Source organism: Cynocephalus volans, chromosome 13 (assembly GCF_027409185.1).
Source record: "Cynocephalus volans isolate mCynVol1 chromosome 13, mCynVol1.pri, whole genome shotgun sequence".
In the NCBI taxonomy this organism is placed as follows: Eukaryota; Metazoa; Chordata; class Mammalia; order Dermoptera; family Cynocephalidae; genus Cynocephalus; species Cynocephalus volans.
In genome coordinates this window covers 5,300,530-5,306,442 of record NC_084472.1, presented here as the reverse complement: position 1 = coordinate 5,306,442, position 5,913 = coordinate 5,300,530, and positions in this window count along the sequence as shown.

The window sequence follows — 5,913 nt, the reverse complement described above, 5'->3', positions numbered from 1 at the left end:
ACATCTGCATCACGACTGCCAGCTCTCCCAGTTTCCACCAGTACCCTCCCCATTTTCTTTCACAATTGTTTCCCCTAATAAATCTCTCGCTTGTCTTCTTGTCCTGTCTTGGCACTTTCAGAGGACTCTTGACTAATACAACTAGTACAGAAATTGGGGTTTGAGAAAACAGATGGAACGATGGGCATTTGGGATTATTGACTCACCCCCTGGCAGGTGTTACAGATGCCATCCTGAATGGTAGGTGAGCACAGATATAGTCCCACATGGCCATGGCCCAATTGATAAAGATTGTACCAGTCACGAACTAAGAAAATGTCTGAGGAGAGAGAACACTCTTGCAGAAAGAATGATTCAGGAGTTTGATAGCTATGAGGAGAACAATGTCTTCCATGGCAGTTGAGTCCGATAGTTGCTTGTAAATTGTATTAATACCCTGCAGAGGGATAATTGGAGACTGAGTATCATTAACAAGCAGTTAATGGCCCAGAGCTATGAGGCCTTTTGGTAGCACACAAAGAGGCCCTTATCTCCCGCAGTAGAGAGCAAACCAGATGATCTCCAGGGGTGTGTGAATTCTCAACCAATAGCAATACCCAGTATGCGAAGGTCAAAGTCCTGGCTGGAAAAACCTAGGACTCTGAAATATGGAATGCAGACAACTGGACACATGCCGTTAAGGATATTGACACTGCAGCCCCACCCCCACTTAACCTTATTACTTTCGAAGGTGCCACCCTTCCCTAGAGAGAGCTGACACTTCTTCCATGTTGGAGAAATCATGTCATAGGCCCCTCCCTGTCAATACAACAGATGTACCCCTTAGGAGCCACCCCGCCTCCACCTGTCCTGGGTGCTAAGCCAATAACTAGGGTTAAATGCCAGCATAGCCTGGCTGGGGACAGGCTGGCCTGATAAGGGAGGAAGGAGTTTCCACCTGAAGAGTTGCTGCAACTGGCTAGCATGTACTGACAGGAGTCAAGGGAATACACTGGGGTAGGATTTTGAGAGTTCTTGTTCAAGGCATCAGAATGGAAGACTGTATAAGCAAGAATTCATTATTTTGGGACAGTCTCGAGACACAAGATTTTATAAAGCTTTTTAAAATTGACACATAATAATTGTACATATTTTTGGGGTGCAGTGTGATGTTTCAAAACATGCATACATTGTGTAATGATCAAATCAGGTAATTAGCATATCTATCACCTCAAACACTTGTCATTTCTTTGTGGTGAGAACACTCAAAATCCTCTCTTCTAGCTATTTGTGTAGTCACTCTACTGTGCAAAAGAACAACAGAAGACACAAGATTTAACATGGCGAGGACCCCAAAGAATAGGAAAAACTTGTTGCTAGGGTTGCTTTAGAAGCCTGGAAGAAGCAACGACTTATCGAAGTAGAAATGTTCGAATTTCCCTGGCAGATGGCACAGGAAAGAATAAAGAGGCTGAGGGAAGTGGGCATGTTGGAACGGGTATACAGTGTGAGGCCGGAAGACCTCATGTTGAACAGTAGGGCCCCAGGATGCACCATTCACCAAGGCCATTAGAAATGTGCTTGTTTGAGGAGACCAGCACCACTAAGAAGTCCGGTGGTCTCCTCTGCAGGTCAGGGAGGACAGTAGGAGAGACAGGCACAGGGCTGGACTTGTCAATATCCGTGGGGGAAATGGGGCCCCAAAGTAATAGAGGCCAGGTGGCAGGGCTTAACATCCAAAAGCTTGGAGGCTGCAATTACTATAGTGACCACTAAGGTCAAAGGGGCAGCCGGGGGAGTTGTAACAATGGTTAATAGAACACGGTATCCCTCAGGGAAAAACAGACAGGTTTCTGATTGACATCCATACCCCAAAGAGGAGCAAGAATGAGCCAGTGAGAGGCTGAAGAAAGTTGTCCCCCAGAAAGTCATGATTTCATGCTGAGTTCCTATACCCAAGCCAATTGCCTGGCTGTCTGGTTAGGGACCCACAAAGAAAAAGACTGAATTATTGCAGATGCAGAGGTCTGGAGCAGAGGCATGTGGATAAAAATATGGAACAGGGAGAGGATATGGGGCCTAATTCTTCTTTAAAAAGATTTTCAACCAATTCTTCTGGTTTTAGCTCCTGAATCTTTTGCCTAGTGCCTCTAATTTCTGAGCTTTGGGAAATTTTGCAGTAAATTGGTTTGCTTTCTGGCTCTCCCACTGGCAGTTCAGAATTCATCTTTCTTGGGTCTGCAAAGGTAGTTAACATATCGATCTGTTTTCTAGCTTCCAAATGTCATTATTCTTTCCTTCTCTCTCTCATTCTGTTTGTCCTTGTGGGCTTATGGTTTTTAGTTTTAAAAATCCCTTCATTATCATTTTATTGGGTTTTAGGAGGGATTAAAGGCTAATTGCCTTTAACTGGAAGTTGGCAAATTCTTTACCACAGAGAATCCTATTCAAGCTTCCCCTGTCTCAGCCTATAACAAGAGACCTTCCTAAGTGATATTGCTTTCACGGGAGGGTGGAGTTCAGCTAGCTTTTGACAAAAAGGAATCTCCTCCATGTTTTCTACCAGTCATTGAAGCAACCTCCCCCTACCCCGAGAAGATCCACCAAAATAACACCTCTATAACCTAGATGTGATTGACCAGGCAAGCACAGTTGGAATGACACTTTATTAGCAATAACTGTACTATACTCCACATTATTCTAACTTGTCCATAAGGATATGAGAAATACTGTCAAAAACTCCAAAAATCTAGATACACAATGAGTAGGCATAATTACACTGGGTAATGTGGCACACATTTTTTGGAATTTGACAGAACTGAGTTTGAATGTTGGCTGTAATTCTTACTCTGTGTCAGGGTCAGCAAAGTTTTTCTTGAAGGCCCAGACAGTAAGTACCTTGGGTTAGTGTCTGAACCTCTCTAAACTCTCTAGTCTGGCTGGATTTGAAGAGGCCTGAGATAGTTTAGTTTGCAGGGGGTTGTTTAATGGAGCATTAGAATTTCCAGGTTGCTGCTCTGTCTGTGGTGCTGGCTGTGGCTGCAGCCATTCGTGACTCGACTAAAAATATTCGCATTAGCTGCTAGTCCTTCTGAACGCTCAACAGTCTTGTTGAGTCATTTTTTTCAAGCAGATCTTGGGTCACTGCCCCTTCCTCCCCACCGTTTCTCCCCCTTTTTCCCTTTGGTGCCCAGCACAGAGCTTTCCACGAGAGGAGAAAGGTTGGTCCTTGTTTAATGAATGAAAATGTTTCAGTTCTGTTGGATTCAGCTAAACTTGTGGAGACACGTCTTTAATGACTGGATTTCTAGTTTTTAGGTAAAGGAATTGGGTATTTCATCTTTTTATTGAAGTTGAAACAAAAAAGAAAAGAGCTTTAACCAAAACAGGGCTTTGAAGTTTGCCATCAAAAGGATTTCTCCTTACAGTGGGTGTTAAAAGCTTTTAAGACTAGATAGGCTCTTAAAAATAGGGTGGATTACCATTTTCCTGGAAGTTTATGTGTGGGTCTAATTACAACAAAGGAGTATCAATTGAAATAACCTTTAGAGAGAGAGAGTCTTTGATTCAAATAGCTGGGGGCATTTCTGGTAAATAAAGGATGAGGAACATTCTCCAGAGTTCCTTGGTTAAAGAATGAAATCCTGTCCTTCGTGGCAACATGAAGGAGCCTGTAGAGGAAGAGAAGTCAGCACGTTCTCACTCTACGTGGGAGCTGCAGAAGTTGAGCGGAGCTGGGGTTACTAGAAGCAGGGAAGGAAATAGGAGGTGTGGGGACAGGGTTGGTGATGGGTATGTACAGCTGGACAGGAAGAATAAGTTCTAGTGTGCTGTGGAACTGTTAGGTGGCTATAATTAACAGTCATTTATTGTACATTTTCAAATAGCTAGAAGAGAGGATTTTGAATATTCCCAACACGAAGAAATGATAAATGTTTCAGGTGATGGATATGTTAACTACTCTGATTTGATCATACACATTGTATACATGTATCGAAATAGCATGGTGTCCCCTATAAATATGTACAATTATGTGTCCATTAAAAATAAATAAATAAATAAATAGAGAGTTCCTTTGTTAAATATTTTATGTTGTGAGGTAGGAAATGCAGGGTTCTGGAAGCTAAGGCAGTAGCTAAAAGGTACCACTGTTGGTGGAACTGTCCATTGGTACAGCCTTCCTAGAGAGAAATTTAGGATATCTAAAAAAATTTAAAGTACACGTAAACTGTTATCCAAAAATATATTCCAAGGTTATAATATGGCACATGTGGCATGCACAAGAGTATTTATAATAGTGCTATTTTAATAATGAAAGGCTCATCAACAAGGGAGCAAATCAACCATTGCAATAGAATACTACATATCTCTTTAGAAAGGTAGATTATTACATTTTTGCACATCCATAACAAACAGCAACCTTAGTTATCTAGAAGAATGTGAGTGAGAATATGTTCACTGTCTCTGTATTGTTTGAACTATTTATGAAAGTGATGCATTATGAGGGAGGAAAATAATGATATTTTCTGTTTAGAAAGAAAAAGTCAGCTGTAATTTTTATTTTCATTGCTCAGGAAACAAAGCAAAGAGCAGAATACTGGGCTGAAGACATCTACGTTTGTCTGATCCAATTTCCTCACACAAGATAAAGATAGTAAGACACTTAAAAAACTCATTCTAACATAATTCTCTACTTAAATACAAGTAGTAACTCCTTTTTCTAAAATCTATTGCTGAGAATTATGATACAAAGTAAATTGTATTTTTTCCCAAGGAAATAATAATTTATTTCAATATTAAAAGCATTACAGATATGGCCAAAATTATGTCATAAATTTAATAAGATGTGCATACAACATGCAAAAAATATATAATATAGTGTGTCACGAATTGAAATATCTAAGCTTGTACAATTATAGTATATAATACATGTTCATTATTTAATAAAATTTTCATTGAAATTAGAACTTTGATGGACTTAGGAGATGATTTGTATGGGTCATATTACTTATAAACTTGTCGATGATAATTTCCAAAAATATCTTCTTTTTTATCAGTGAAGTTTACATTAAAAATGTACACATCTTAAATATTTCATTAATACCAAGCTAGAAACCTTGTTATCTTTCATTTCTCTCCTCTCTCTGTATCTCTGTTGTCTGAGAGACATCTCTGGATTTACAGCTTATTTATAATAACTGAAAAGACTGACAAATTTGGCTTTCAGTAATATTTCTCAACCTTATTTTCACTAACAAACTCGTTTCAAATAAAATATTTCTAACCCCATTAGAATTTTTGTATGTATTTTTCTCCATATTATATTATGAAAATTTTCATTATATAGAAAAGTTGAAAGATTTAAAGAGTGATATACCCAACTATTAGATTCCATAATTGTTAATATGTTGGTCTGTTTATTCTATTATATATCTTTCCATTCTCCATCCATTTATCTATCCATCTTATTTTTTTATTCATTTCAAAGTAAATTACAGACGTGAGTACACTTTATCCTTAAAAACTTCAGCTTGAGTGTACTTGTCTAGATCATAACATTTGTTTATAGTTCTTTTTTTCTTTTGAGGTAAGATTTACATACAGTGAAATAGACAGATATTAAGTGTACCATTCTATGAGTTTTTAAAAATGCAAAACTCTACCTAACCCCTATCCAGAGGACATTTCATCACCCAAGAAAGTTCCTTTGTGCTCTTTCCTAGTCAGTCCCCAGCTTTAACTCATACCAACAAACAACTACTGTCCTCCATTTTTACACCATAGATTAGTTGTGCCTGGTCTAGAACTTCATATAGTGTGGAGTATACTAACATTTAGAAAGCAAATGTATTTCACAGGGCCTAGTTTCCAAAGCCCTGTAGTTTCAGGTGTAACCTAACCTTTAAAAATGGCATATAGAAATGTTAACCTTGC